The 16,603-nt window shown below is 30.1% G+C and overlaps 1 pseudogene across 1 annotated transcript in view; it reads left to right on the forward strand.

Moving 5' to 3' along the window:
- Positions 1-16,223, forward strand: part of LOC143223696 (retinoic acid receptor RXR-alpha-B-like) — a 34,038-nt pseudogene extending 17,815 nt beyond the window's left edge. The window contains exons 4-8 of the transcript XR_013013052.1: positions 1,264-1,421; positions 3,954-4,099; positions 4,915-5,041; positions 6,120-6,344; positions 10,381-16,223. The product of XR_013013052.1 is annotated as a retinoic acid receptor RXR-alpha-B-like (transcript). The remainder of the gene's footprint in view (positions 1-1,263; positions 1,422-3,953; positions 4,100-4,914; positions 5,042-6,119; positions 6,345-10,380) is intronic.
- Positions 16,224-16,603: the final 380 nt, after the last annotated feature.

The raw sequence follows: 16,603 nt of genomic DNA on the forward strand, positions 1-16,603 counted from the left end.
TACATAGTTTTTGGTACAAATAAGTCACTACATGTGAATTGTTTGTTTGTTCGTTTTTTTAATTTTGTGAAAAGCTACACGAGGGCTTTGTGCGCTAGCCGTCTATAATTTAGCAGTGTAAGACTAGTCATCACCATTCACCACCAACTCTTGGGCTACTCTTTTACCAATGAATAGTGGGATTGAGCATCACATTATAATGCCCCCATGGCTAAAATGGTGAGCATGTTTGATGTGATGGGTATTCGAATCCGTGATTCTCAGATTATGAGTTAAATGCCTTAACCCTCCTGGCCATGCTGGGCCTGCATGTGAATTTAAAAATAAAAGTAAGTTCTTAAAATAATGAATTGCATTTCACAGCAAAATTAATGTTTTAAATTAACTAATGAGAACAGTAAACTATATTTAAGAAGAAATTACATTAATTTTTAAAACTTTAATGTAAAAAAAATCTTTGACTACATTGTTTAGTTTTATTTCATGTACATGTACATTAAAAGTAGAGTACTGGTTAAACCACAATAGCCACAAATAAACTCTTTATTACTGGGAAGACACCCATACTTAAAATTTAATATTTTATTCCAAGGTCAAAAATGTGGAAATGTTTAGCATTTGCTAATTTTTATGACGTTTGTGAAGGAAAAGCATCAAACACGATAACTTCTGATATCTCAAGAAGGTACTCAGGACTGTCTTTAAATAAAATTTTATTGCAGAAGTTTAGCAAATAAGTGTATGATGTTGATAATTATACCAGTTCAAATTGTAATATGTTTTTCTCTTGGTTACAAGTATATTTGATTTAATGATGCAAGAATGAAATAGAAATAAATAATGTTGCTAGTCTTTAGAGGATTTGTTTCTTTTTTGTACTTATCTATCATCGGCAAACTTATGTTTTGAATTTTCATGGGGAAAACATTCATGCAGTGGTATGGAGGTTGACAAATTGAATAGAACTAACATAAATAGTAATTTTTTAAACATAGTATATGTGCTGAGTTAGTGATATTACTACAATAGGGGGAAATAGTGCTATCTGTTAACTTCATAATGCTTTAATATTGCCTACTATTTGTATTGGGGGAAGAAAAAAAAGTTAGATATAACCTATACTAATGCTGTTTAACCAAGGTAAATAAGCCTCCTTACAAATAATCCTATTTTTCGAATCTTATTTCTTTTATCAAAAATTGGTAAAAAAGGATGGATCAAATTGTTTAAATGACATAAAATCAGTATTTATCTATTTTACAGTTGTGAAGGGTGTAAGGGATTCTTCAAGCGCACCGTACGAAAGGACCTGACCTATGCTTGCAGAGAAGATCGAGAATGCATTATTGACAAGCGTCAAAGAAACAGGTGTCAGTACTGCCGCTACCAGAAATGTCTGGTTATGGGAATGAAACGAGAAGGTATGGTAAAAATTTTAACTTTACAATTCTGTGACCTACTGGAAAGAAACAATGGATTTTGTCCTAATAATATAATCATATAAATATAGATAAATATCAAGTTAGAGAATGACATTACCTGTAAGGCCAAAAAAGGTAAAAGATAAAAACTTGTTAAGTCAGGTTTGTCTGCAAATGATTGTGCTTATAAAATGTACTTTGCTTCATGTGATCCATTGTTCATTTATTAGGTAGGTCATGCTTTAAAATGCAAACAAATGTAGAGTATTTTCACAGTCTAGTAAAATTGAAAAGAGAAATGTAATATGAGTTAATGGTTTACTATTAAGAGTTATATTATGTACTTCTTTTTATATTTTCACATATGGAAGTTTAATATCTTTAAAACTTTCTAGCTTTATGAAGTGATTTGTTTAATGTATTTGAAATAAGTGAAAAGGATGTTTATTGTCATACTTTATAATCTCTTTTATTTCGCCATTGACATTCTGATATCAGTAGGATTAAGTGAAGTAAGATACAATACCAAGAGAAAGGGGATTATTATTATGGAAGGATTTAGTTATTTGTTTTCAGGTAAATCAACTACATAAATCATTTTTCTGTGTATTAGGTCAAAGAATTGTTTTGAGTTTATGGAACATTGTTTTCCATTCAGCATGTGAAAGATCAAATCTGAGAAATGTAATTTTAAACCTTATTTTTAGTTTTCAAGAGGACATGATTTGAAATGAAGTGGTGCAAGTGCACTTGAGTATATTTTGTCATAACACTATTAGTTGTTTTCTTTTCTTTTCGTTTTTTTGAGTTATAGAATCAAGTAATTGACATTTTATTTTTAGGGAAGCTGGTTTTTCAGGACCTCCATAAAAGTATGAGAGAGAGAATAATTAGTTGGCTAATCTAAATGGTATTGATATTTATGAAACTTGGAATTTTCTTAGTAGTTTACTTAAGCCTCACTTAAAAGAAGTATATTCTTTTTTTGCACTCTAACTGCAAGCCATCCATAAAGTGATGAAAAGGGCAGTTATGGCAAATGAAACTTACCAAAATTTAAAAAAATACTAAAATTGCTAGTACAGTTGAGGATGCTGAAATTGGTCTGTATAAGTGGAAGAGCCAAGAAAGCTGTTGTTAATTCATCAATTTTAACTTGCATTAACTACAAAAAGAGAGTCAAGGGTAGTGTTGGTCCTTCAAAAGGTTTTAAAAGGAATTTTGTTATGGAGAAAAGGAATGATCTGAAGCACTCACCAATGTTTTAAAATGTACCAATATTCTGTTGGACAGTTTTACTAAAGGAAAACATACAAGTGTGAAAGCAAATGTTTATTTATTCAGCAGAACCTAAACATTAAGGGTACCCTTGCAACTTTATATAAAGGCCTCTATAGCAAGGTGTTCTTAATATAAAAAAATGAACCATGCAAAGCCTGATTTTATATTGACCATACTAAATTTCTGAATTTTTAGATCTCTCCACCAAATTTTATTTCATATATGCAGGACATGGGTGTTTGTGAGTTACATGCTGCTATTAAATGGAATGTTATCAACAACAGATCTCAGGGGATGTATTATGTTGCCTGTTTTTCTTTATTATTTCTCACAAAGTTTTAAAGTACTTCTCTTCAGAGTTTGAATTGCTAAATATTTCACATTTATTTTCTAAGTTTATTTTACTGTCAATGACTGAAGTACAAATCCACTGAAAATAAAGCAACAAATCACTGCTTGTGTCACTGCAGTATGTATATAATGCCATAATAAGATATACTTTTGAAAGAAACAGATAATATTGCACTTTGCATTTGTAAAAATGTTTGTTAGAGTATATGGTTTGTAGCCATAACAATAAATATTGCAAGTGTTTGAATACTGGTTATCCTTCTGGGATGTTTGAAATTTAGCAGAATACCATGCAGTCATACAATATAACTGCCTGCTTTATCCAGTGTCCGTATAGAGAATGTAACTAAAGATACTGTCCTTAGTCTGAAATATTAAGCTATCCATTATTGGAAGACTTATTTTGCCTTTAATGGTGTGGTGCTCGTTTTTTTCAAGGTGCCCATTGATAAGGTTTCTACTGTATTTACTTTTACATTATGTCTGTGGTTCTTTCAAGGCAACATTTTGTGAATGTTTGTCCAAACATCTAAAGATGTGCTGGATTTATACAAATTAGATAACATTAACAGATTTAGTGTAGCCTACCTTTTTTCAAGAAATAAGTTTAATGCAACATTTGTGCCTTGAAAATATTCTTGTTACTGTCTTTTGTGATAATTATTTTAAAAATTTGTTTAAATCTAATTTTTATTTATAGTTCCACATATGGGATATAATGTCACTTCTTTTTATTTTTTTCTCAGTTGCATGAACCCAGGATTTAAATATTTGATTGCTCATACTATTGGAATGAAAAATAAGTTTTAGTCTAGTTGTATTCCTTGTAAATACTGACTACTGAAAGCAGATAATAAGTTTCATCAAAAGCTCTTTGTTATTCCCTTCCTTGCCAAAAAGCGGTTCAAGATGAACGACACCGTATGAAAGATAGAAATGAGAATGAAGTAGAGAGCACTTGTAGCTCTTCTTGTGACATTGCTAAAGAAAGAATATTAGAAGCTGAACTTCGAGTGGAAGCCAAAAATGAAGAACTAGATATGAATGTAAGTGGAATAATTTTGTGAATGTTTTCTTGTTTATTATACAGTACATTTGTTTTTAGCACATGATGCTTAGTCATTGGTTCTTGTGTAAAACACTTTATTCCAACTTGCTTTGAGCTGCCCAGTGTTATATGGTATCAGCTAATATTTGGGGATTAACCTGCAATGGACTGGCATCTGCTTATACCACTAGTACCAGAGTTAAGTACCAGCTTTATGTGCATTTAGCTACAGAAAGATGAACTTGTTTAACTTTTATTTTTTGGTACTAAAGCTTATCCATCAGATGTTTCAGTTAGTATTCAGTCATCAAGTGTTTTGGAAACATAAGATAAAGTTAAAGCACAGAATCCAAAGTGTAATATCATAGTTTTTTATAATTGTTTTCTATATCTGGTATGTATCATCTCTTTAATTCATGGAGAAACTAAATTATAACAAATAGAAAATTTATTAATAAATGTTTACATGCTGATGACTTTTTTGTAATTAACACTCGTATATTTGGTATTGTAGTTTTTCTGGTAGTATTATCACAGATATAAAAAATAAATTGTCTCATAGCAGTTTCCTTTTTACATTTTTTGTGTCCCCAAGTAACATAGCAGTACATCTGCAGACTTGACAGCACTAGAAACTGGGTTTTGATACCCTTGATGGGCAGGGCACATATAGCCCCTTATGTAATTTTATGCTTAACTACAAACTAATTAACTAATTGCATATCTTGTAAATAACAGCAAATAAAATCTGATTGGTGTTTGTTTTTGGTTATACTTGAGGTGAACTGATTTTTTTTATTTTTTTTATTTTAGAAAGAGCCAGTAGCTAACATTTGTAAAGCAGCTGATAGACAGTTGCACCAGTTAGTGGAGTGGGCAAAACATATTCCACATTTTACTGAATTACCTCTAGAAGATCAAATGGTACTTCTTAAGGCTGGTAAGTAGGTTTAAGAGGTTTTATAGTAAAACTTAAAATGCTTAAGTTTATCTAAACAGTTCTTAAGTCTAGTAAGTTTGTTGTATATATTAAATACTAATAAGTACAGAGGATCATTTATGGTACTTCTTAAATTTTATAAATACATCTAGGCTGTGAAAGATGAAAATATACTCTTTCACTCTGAAACAGCTGCAAAAGTTGTGGCTAAAATTTTTTCAATGAAAAAACAATAATGTTGTAATATTTTAAAAAAATCCTTATGTAGTAACATAAATGTATTAAAATGTTTCTTATAGATCAGAAGATTCCTCTGGAAGAGCTAATGGTATTACTTAATATTGAGAAATAAATTTAAAAAATCAAACAGAAAATTGGGTAGTGATGCTTAAAACTAGTAAATATGTCTAATATAGATCTTGAAAGTACCTCTATCTTGTAAGAAGAAACTAGTTAAATAAGTACATAGCTTGTTGTTGCTTCTTAAGGCTGTGATTAACCTGCAGGTTGATTGATGTACATAATGATTGCTGAGTACCTGTATAATATCAGTATATGAAATGCAGCTAAATGCAGATTTTTTTTTATCGTAACCCATATATCTTGTTCATATATATATTTGCACATTTGTATAAGTCTGTAAGTTATTTTACTATTTTCTGTCCTAACAAATTTTGGGTTCTTATTTTGTTCTCCTACTTTAAAATAAAGTGTATGCAGATATTAAGATATCTATGTATTAAACACATGAAATATAAGTTTTACACTTTCCATTTTTTCTCTTTAAAACAGTTTTCTAATTTATTAATTTTATATCATAATTTAATATTTCTTGTATAAATTAAAACTAAGTTATCAACAGACATTAAACAAATGACAGGAGTTTTTAACATATTCACTATTGATTATCAGGCAAGAGGCACTCCAATAAATTATTCTTATACATTGTTTATGGCAAAATAAACAGTAAACTACTTTTTTTTAACACTCCTACTTATGAATTGTTGAAACCTTTAGTATGTTAAAGTTTGGTATTGCATATAAGTTATTTAATTAATTTTCTTAATTAATGCATTAGGTTGGAATGAGCTTCTTATAGCTGCATTTTCATTTCGGTCCATTAATGTAAAAGATGGGATAGTTCTTGCTACAGGATTAGTGGTTCAAAGAAATAGTGCCCACAGTGCTGGAATGGGTGCTATCTTTGATCGTGTTCTAAATGAACTAGTGGCAAAGATGAGAGAGATGAAAATGGAAAAGACTGAGCTGGGATGTTTGAGAGCTATTGTTCTTTTTAACCCAGGTAGGCCTTTTTTGCAACCAAAACTTAAGGTCTGAAAGTTCTAATAATAGGTAACACTTTCTATTATTACTTAATAACATTTGCTCATATGTTTTGCTGTGAAACTTCTACTTTTTTTCATTTAGTGTCAACTGCTGGATTACTAGGCTTTGGACTGGTAATTCTTTGACTACCAAATAGTTAGGATTGTCTATTTTTTACATTTAAGTGTGCAACTGAGTACAGATATTTTTCTTTGCATCATCAGTATGCCCAGTTAACAAAAATAACTGCTGTGGGGATCTGGTAATATTACAAACCTAATACAAGAGACTTCCAGATTTTCAAGAGAAATGAGAGCACAATGAAAAAAATTTATCATTATTATATTGTTATTAAAGGTGTGGTGATTAAGCAGTTCTGTGGCATAAGCTGAATAAACTTTTTTCTTGGCTTATTACATTTATCTAAATAAAATATTTTTAAGAGTTACTTCTTGAACCAAGTCTGCTTCCTTCTCCAAGTTTTTATTTAAATATCATGTTTAACAATATTACAGTGCTTCACAGTAAAAGGGAATAGATTTTAGTATTATGATTGTTGATTTTTCTTATCTAGAATCATTTGTTGTTGTTGTTATGTTCCATTTATATTATTGTTTTCAATATAAGCCCAGTTGTGTTTTAGACTGGTTTGATTCCTTTACATATTACTAATGTTTTTGCATTCATCATATTTTTTGGCCCATAAAGAAGTAATTTCAGGCAATTAGAGAAATACTACAAGAACTGAATAAGCTTTCAAATGTAGTATTTAAGTAGCAGAAGAGAGCCTCAAGTAAAATGATTGATTTTATATATTTGCAAAAAGTATATAGTTTTAGCACTGTGAAACAACTGACAACAGACTCTTAATATTTCACTTTTTTTTTTACTTACTGTTTATAAAATGGTACGCTTTAAATCTACTTATGCCTTAAGACATTTTAATTTTATCCTACAGTTTAAACAATACATTTATTTAAGTAATGCATTTCATATAGTTATGATATGAAAATATGCTATTGCTAAGTGGAAAACTAAATTTACATTTAGAATGGCTGCTCTCAAATTCTGGTTGTCAACACTTCATATGTTTTGATTCTTCTCACTCACTGAGGCTGAAATGCTAAAAATGTTTTGCAAACAGCTAAAATGTTGGTTTACTGCATATCTTTAAAATGAAATTAACATTATCACTCAAGATTAAGTTGTTTATTTATTGTTTTGGTTGTGAAAACTCTTAAGTATCGGCCACTCACGTTTCATGTAAAGTTTCACAATAACTAAACTAAATACGTTTAGCATCTGACTAATTAATGTTTCTGCATTTGTATACTTTTTTGGCTCATGAAGAAAATAAGTCAAAGTAACTAGAGAACTATAACAATAACTGATTAAACTTATAAATGTAGTATTTGTGAAGCAGGAGAGACCCTTAGTGTAAAGAACCAGGTTGGTTCACAAAGTATTTAAAGGATAAAACATTAAGTATAAACTGACTGCAAGGATGGGATATTTTGAAGGATATTGAAGATTAAGAGAGTTGGTGAAATGAAAAATTAAGAATCAAGAGAAGAGTATAAGTGAGATAGTTGGCTGAAAATATAAGAATAAATAGTAAGGATTTCTTAAAATACATTAATGGTAAACAAAATCTTAGGATGAGAGGAGAGCTTTTGAATGATGATAGAGGAAGGATTTTTTCTTCAATTTTTACTAATGAAGATTTAAACACTTTTCCTCACCTTGAACATTTGCTAGATAGAAACAAGACTGAACAAGATAATCACATTAATTTTGAGCTTGTTAAGATAACGTTGGGAAGTTTAAATTATGACAAAGCTTCTGGACCCGATAATATTTACCCAAGGATTTTGAAAGAGATTAAAGATTGGATGTTAATCACTTGCTAATATGTTTTCCAAGTCCTTGAATAGTGGGTCAGTGCTATAAAATTGGAAGTTAGCTAATGTTATTCCTCTTGACAAGGAACTGATAAAAGTTGTCCCAATAATTATAAGTCTATTAATTCATTGGAAGTAGTGGGAAAAAGTTGTCAAAAGTTTAATAAAAGATGCCTTGTAAAGTCCTTTAACAAAGTTTAAAATTCTATCTGAAAGTCATAATGGTTTCACTTAGGATAAATATTTTTCTATTAATCTTTTGAAATTTTTTGAAGAGGTTACTATAATGAATGCTGGCCAATTTGGGTTGACATTGTGAGTATGATAGCTCAGGGCCAAATGTTAAGACTTTTGCTCTTTTTGATTTATGCCAATGGCATAAATGAAGGAATGGTCTGTAGGCTATTTATATTTGCTGAAGATGTTAAAGGTTTTGAGCATTGTTGGCTGTGAGGAGGATGCTACTGCTTTACATAAAGATTTTGATTATTTGGTGAATTAGGCAAATAAATGGTAAGTTGATTTTAATTTATCATAAATGCAAGTTAATGCATGTGGGATATTACAAATGGAATTATTAGTATAATTTTCATGGGAATATCCTTAATAGTGTTATGGAAGAAAATGATCTTGATGTTCTGGTTCATCAGTCTTTTAAGCCATTCAATTAGTATTGTTACTAGTGGCAGGGCAAATATAGTTTAGATTGTATCCATAGAAATATTGATTAGAAGTATAAAAAGGCTACAATGTCATTTATTAAGCCATAATTTGAGTACTGTGTTTGGTCTTGGGCTCTTTATCTTAGAAAATAACACTGAATTTGTTGGAAAGGGTTTAAAGAAGAGCTAGTAGAATTATGTTGAGGTGTTTAAGATTGTTAAAGAAAGTGATAGTGTTGGTACATCATCTTTTTTTGTTTTTAGTGGTGAGAATGGTAGAACTAGGAGACATAAATTTGGCAGGTTAGGAATCATCTTCAGCTAAAACAGCTTTATTTCTCTAAAAGTGTGGTTGACTTTTGGAATAGGTTGCTTTTGGATGGGGTGGCTGAAGGTACTTTAAGGGAAAGCTTGATAAATATTTGAATGATATGCAAGGACTCACTTGTTCTCAATTAATGTTGGTATTTTGAATATACAAATTAGTACAACTACAGTCAGTATAAAGTTGTGGAATAGCATGGATCAAAACTGCATTTTAAGTTTCTTTGGTGTTTTATAGGTAATTTGATGTCACTGAAAGCTTGCTGCTTTCTTAGGGAAAAGAATGGTATATATAGCAGCAAAATACTCATACACTCAGCTCATAATGATGTGTTATTATTGGGAATTTAGAATTTCTAAGATGACACTTCCCATGTACTCAGTAGCTTTGAAAAACATAGGATAATGGATCAATTTGTGGTGTCAGAATCAACCTGGAATAGTTTGTACTCCACACCTGGTAAACAAAGTGTGACATTTTGTAACATGTTAGAATCAATGAGCACAAAATTTATGGGGAAAATCTTTCCTCATCCCACAAGCAACAGTACAGAACATAATTAAGAAGAATTTTCATTTGGAAATAGGGCCAACAGAATATGGGTTCTCCTCATCAAGATAAAGCATCCAATCATAATTCCCATTGAACCAACACATTTCTTAAGCAGATGGAGAATGAAACAAGTATTCATACTCTTCTATAAGGAAGATGTAGTCTGTAGATTTCTGTGTGATCAGAGTGTTGAAATGAATGCTGGGACACAATCATTCTGGTGCATTATGGAAAGAATTAGGGAGTAGAGGTATATGTTGAAAATGACTCTTATGACAAAGCTTTTTAAAACAAAAGTATGCTTCAGGACTATTTTAAATATGCACGGTTATTAGGTGGAGCATAAATGAACATGCTAACATGTGCAGTAATGATGTGATGAGGCTCCAAAATCCTTTTATTATAATTTACTCAATCTCTATACATAGTTTTGGTCTTTGTTAACTCACTTTAAAAGTTCTAGTAATTGAGAATCTGACAATGTTAATTTTGTAATAGAAACTATGCAGTATTTTCATAAAAGAAAAAGCAGTATAGATTGAATCATCCTTTTGATTTATATTCTGATTACAGAAGCCAAAGGGTTAAAATCAGTTCAGTATGTTGAAACTCTACGAGAAAAGGTATATGCAGCCCTGGAGGATTACTGCAAACAGAATTACCCTGACCAACCAGGACGTTTTGCAAAGCTGCTATTGAGCCTGCCAGCTCTCCGAAGCATTGGCCTTACTTGTTTGGAACATCTGTTTTTCTTCCGTCTGATTAGCAACACACCTATTGATGATTTTCTGATGTCAATGCTGGAATCACCCAGTGACCCCTGACAACTCTTCTCCAGTACACCAAGGTGTTTTTCTTATTACTGCCATCTAGCATTTGTGACTTTTCTTGCCAAATTGTTAATTGTTGTTTCATAAAATGGGTGAAGGCTGGAATAAAGTGTCAGAGATAGATAAAAAATTAGTAGATTTTCCCCATCAGCTTTATAACATAAATCTTGGTCTTTTAAAATATGGCTATTAAACAAATGTATAGGGCTCAAGAAGATGCTTGCTGTTTCCTTCTTATTTTATAATGACAAAAAAGAACTTTGGTAATTTAACCCTGTGATTTACAGAAATTGACTTAGAGTTCATTTTAGTTAATTAACTACTTTGTAATGTTTTTATAAGAGAATACACATCTAGCTTCATTACAGGAAAGTTTAACTCACCCTGTTGTTTGTTTTTCATTTATGTTATCTGACTGGTGAGAAATTAGTAACACCTGCAAAAGAATAGGTATATTTTATTATTTGTGAAACTTTTCTCTTGATAGTCAGATTTATTTCATATTTCCAGTGGCTTTAATCTTCTTGAAATGTCATTTTAAGGCCACAGAATGAGTGGACCCGATATCATGGTCAAGAATATAAATATGCAAAATATTCAAATGAGGTTTATATCTTAGCTAAACAGAGTTAACACTGGTAATTGTTGAAGATTTTATTTGATTTTTTTTCTGTTAGTAGCTCCCAAATGAGTATACAGAAAAACTAGAATAGTTTAATAGAAAATTACAAGTGCTATAATAAACAAGTGAATGTCATAAAATCACAGAGATAACACACGATCTGAATTTATAACAATATATAAAGGAAATAATACTTTTGGTTTAACTTAAGAAAAAAATCAAGTATGAGATGGATCTTCTAGTGTTTAAGATCTAGTATTAAACACAACTAACATGTACAGTTTATGGTTTCATTGGTAAAAGTTGACTGAGAATCAAAAACCAACAGGCCTTACATTTTTATTAATATTTATATGATTTTTATCTAAAATTATAGGTCTATTGAATACTTTTAATACTTAGAATTTTTGAAAGGTAGAGACAATCAACATTAGTTATATAAAGTTGAGTGCAGAAGTTATATTCATTGTATTTACAGGAAGGACATTTTTTTTATAATGTGAGATAAATTGTTTCCAATTGTCAGTTTGGGCTTCAGTTTTTTTTCAGTAAATTGGATATTAAGGAGCTTATTTTATATTGGAAGTAATTTAAATTGTTTGGGCAAAAAGGTAATATACATATATTATACACTTTAGTATTTATTTAGAAGATTTTGATTAATAACAATAATAAAACTTGCACGTTGTGGTCGTCATTATGTGTATTAATACCTAGACAAAGATATAAAAATATATCTATCTAAATTGTATCAGTACTTCCTTAAAACAATCTGTGCTGTAGAACTTCTTTATAAGTTAAAAAGCTGTGAGTAAACTATATACACAAGATCTTCTGTATATGTATCTCAGAACGGCTGGTATGAGTATTAACAATTTTATTGATAAGGAAAGAACAATGTTTTGACCTTCCTATGTCATCTTCCAGTTAAGAAAGAGAGATATTGCAAGTGACTATTGCCAGACACATGTTTTATGGATGAGAGTATAAATGGGTATGGGATTGTAGGGGCATTGCAGTTGGATGTTAGGTTATTAATTAGTATAGGTATAAAGGTGTTCCTTTATGTCAGATTAATTTTGGTTTTGGTTGCTATATAAGTAGGGCTTTTTTGATTTTGCATTTCTTTACATTTGTTTCCCTATTTAGTATTTGGAGGTTTCCTATGGTTATGTTGTGTTTATTTGATTTGCAGTGTCCAAAAATGTATGAAGATGTTTTTTATGTTTTTTGAATCTAGTTTTCATTTTTCTGCTTGTTTCTCCAATATAGAAGTCATGGCAGTTGTTACATTGTATTTTATAAATTATGTTGGTGTGGTGTTTGTCAGTGTAGTTTTTTACATAGTATGGACTTCAGTTTTGCACCTGGTTTTTAAATAAATTTGGTGTTTACTAGAATGTTGTTTTGTTATAAGTTTTTCCAAGTGTTGGTTATTTTTTTGCTGATGTTGGGAATATATGGTATGCAGCATTGTAAGGTATTATAATTTGTTGTATCTTAGGATTTATGATTGTTTATTTGTTGTTGATTGTGTTGTTGATCTAGGTGTGTGCATATAATTGTTTCAACAGTTTTTGAGGAAATTTGTTGATGTTGATGAAGTGTTGTTTTATTTTGTTGTTTTGATCATTGATTTTATCAGGTGAACATAGTTTTGTGGCTGTATTTATTTGGTTTCTTAATATGATTTTGTTTTGTTTCATGTGTTGAGTCCCTAGGAATGTATAATCCAGTAAGGGTGATTTTTCTGTGGTTAAGAAATGCTATTTTGTTAGTTTTTTTCGTGTTCACAGGTGAACTCAATATGGGGATGTATTGAGTTAACGTGACTGAGAAAACTAAGTGTATGTTCTGTAGATGTGAATCCTGCAATTTTATCATCATCATACCTATACCAGTATAGTGGTGAGTGTAAGGCTGAATTGACTGCTTGAGATTCAATCTGTGTCATAAAAATGTTGGCTATAACTGGTGACATGGGATTTCCTATACTTAGACCATTTATTTGAAGAGGGAGATTACATCAAAACTGGCCATTAAGGCTTTATGATTTAGTTGATTAAGAATATATTTAAAGTTAAAAGAGTCTTTAAAGAAGGAGTCGGCTGATGTTACATATTTAGAAAATGCCCAAACTATATATTTACCAAGGTTGTAGTTAAATGATTCATAGGTCGACATTTGGGTCATAGTGGACAATTGGGTTTGTGAGGTTTGGGGGTGCCATATAATTGTGGTGTGCGTGAGTTGGTTTTCATAGGTTTTCTGAGATTGTGTTGGTTTTTTCATTTGTAGTAGTATTTTGTTTAATTGGTTTTAATTTGTTTTTGTTGGATTTGTGTTTAGTAGTTTAAATTTGTTTGTATCTTATAAGATGTTAATTTTTTGAATGTATTTATTTGTGTTCATTATAACTATAGCATTGTCTTTATCTGCTTTTAGAATTTTGATGTTGTCTTGTTTTAAGTTGTTTATAGAATTAATATCTTTTTTGTGAGGTTGTTTTTAGTTTTCTGTGAAATTATGTTGATAGTTTTATATGAAAATTCTTTCAAAAGTTGTTTAAAATTCTGTTTTGAGGTGTTTCAGGGAAATAGATGTTTTTGGTTCTACCTGGAAAGATAGATTGTTGGCTGTCAGTGGAACTATTGTTGAAGCTGTCTTCTTTCTGGTGGTTGTTTTTTGTTGTTTTGTTGTTGTTTTCAGTTTGTCTAGAGTGGATCACCAGTCTTCTAGCTAGGTCTTCCAGGCAGGGTTTCATTTCGATGGATGGAATGTTTCTAGGTGTTACTGTGAAGTTGAGTCCTTTGTTGAGTAGATGTATTTTTTCATTGATTAATTTTCAGCATCTTTTTCATTTGTTGGCACCTTAATTTATCTAATTTCTTGTTGTGGCAGACCTTCTTTTCCTTGTTTATAAAATACAGTATAACAACTGCTATGACTTCTATATTGGATAAACAAGCAGAAAAATGGAAACTGTGAAGTTGAGTCCTTTGTTGAGTAGATGTATTTTTTCATTGATTAATTTTCAGTTAGATCTTTTAATTACAATGTTTGTTGGTGGTTCATTGTCTTGGCCTCTTTTTCCAGATTTAACCAGATTTAAAAACAACATGTTTTTGAACACTGCAACTCAAGCACAACATAACCATAGAAAACACCCAGATACTAAATAGGAAAACAAATACAAAATTAAAGAACCTCTATGTACACCCCAACTAAAACCAAAATGAAACGTATTAAAGGAACACCTTTGTACCTATACTAATTAATAACCTGACATCCAACTGCAATGCCCTCTACAATCCAACTACCCATTCATACTCTCATCCTTGAGACGTGTTCGGCAATGGTTACTTGCACATTCTTTCTTTCTTATCTGAAGATGACCCAGGAAGGTCAAAACATTGTTCTCTCCTTATCAATAAAAGTGTTAATACCCATACTAGCCATTCTAAGATACATTTTGATTTCAAGTGGGTTTCTTGTCATCAAGGATCTTCTGTATATGTCTCATAACTTTACAAAAATTATGATGCAGATAGAAAACATTACACTGGTAAAGTTTTCTCAATAATAATCAATATATTGTTGGAGGAAAATAACTAATGATTTAGCTAAACAGCCAATCGCTTGTTTGTGTAAAATGCTTCAGTTTTAACTACCATAGGATTTTACTGATACTGTTGAAAGCTAAACAGAATGATAGAAAGTTAATTAAGATATAATATTCAGGAACTTGGCTTTTGTTTTTAGTTAACCCTTATGTCTGTGATATAGTTCTGTTTGGCTTGCTTAGTTTATAAGTAAAGAAAGTACTTCATATTTTCTAATCTGTGCTATTGGAATATAGATCGTACTACCATGCTGTATTCATGTTGGTACAATGTTATAGTATCCTCACATATAACTTTAACATTTAATCCTTTTGAAATTCATAGGGTGTAAGAAGTAGTTCACAGTTGATAAGAATGTACTGGTATGAATTATATTTGATGGAGTTTAATTTTCTTTCTTCAGGTAGCCTTTTATACTATTTTATAGGCATAATTTTTTTAATGTTTTTTGGCTGAAAAATAAGATTGCATCGTAAAAACGAAATATGGTACATTCAACACTCACAACCAAGATACCATTTTGACTATAGAAAACTTTTAATTAAATAAAAGTCAGTAAATAAATTTTAATATTAGAGAAAAGAGAAGACAAACATCACTACACTGTTAACTCTTCAGTTATTGAAATATTATTAAAGATATAAGAGCACATTAAGTAAGCTTTTGGAGAGTATTTAGAAAAGTTACACATTTTTACAAAGCAGTAATATTTTGAAACATTTTCCTAAATTTTACTATGAAAACCATAAATATTTTATGTACTTTTACCCAAGTTTCCTGTTAACTATTTCTGACAAACCCTCACCTTATTTATCTTTTATTGAAGCACTACCTTGTAAGTTTAAATTTGATTGTTAATTATTTAATTTTCAGTTATCTCGTAAATGTGTATTGATTATGTAATTAGTTCTTTTGTCAGAAAAAAGCTTTGATTAACCAAATCATATAAATCCCTATGAAATAATATTAGTGGACAAGATTTTAAAGTGTTGTGGACTTGTAGCTAGTAGATACAGTTCCAGTAATTATTAAGCTCTTAATAGGTTTGTAAAAAATTTTGTATTTATATTTTCATGATAACTAAGAACTGGTGAAACCTAGAATGTTTTAAGAAAGTTATTTTGAATTTACCCCAACTATTGATACTTAAAATTTCAGGTGGCTTAAATTGTTTCTAATTTAAGTTTTATAAAGAATAATAATTTTAAGTTTTCAAACTTAAAGCTGAATGGAAAAATGATTAAAGAATGAAAAACTGATCTCACTTTTTTCTATTATTTTGTAGCTATTTCATAGAGAAAAAGTATGCATGTTAATTAATAAAATACAGATTGTTTCTTATAATGTACTGGCAAATGTTATTCAGTAGTTGCAATTTTGTTCTGTATTCACATGTATTTACCAAGTATGAATTTATTTTCATTTTAAATGCACTGATAATTTCTGACAATTGTTCTCAGACTGAAGAATCACAAAATGTTATTATTGGTAAAAAAAACTAGTCATATCATCAAGAAAATGTTTTTGGTTTTTCATTTATTTACTTTTAATTGTATTGTAAACCTGTGTCTGAAGGTGTTTTTAATATGGTTTTACACTACTGCGTTTAGGGTTGAGATAAGTTTTTGCTGTAGCTTTTTGCACGCAAAAGTTAAGAATATTTTTACATATATTAAAAAGTTCTTTCTGGACTGTTAAACATTTAAGACAGTTATATGAAT

This window comes from Tachypleus tridentatus, chromosome 1 (assembly GCF_004210375.1).
Source record: "Tachypleus tridentatus isolate NWPU-2018 chromosome 1, ASM421037v1, whole genome shotgun sequence".
Lineage (NCBI taxonomy): Eukaryota > Metazoa > Arthropoda > Merostomata > Xiphosura > Limulidae > Tachypleus > Tachypleus tridentatus.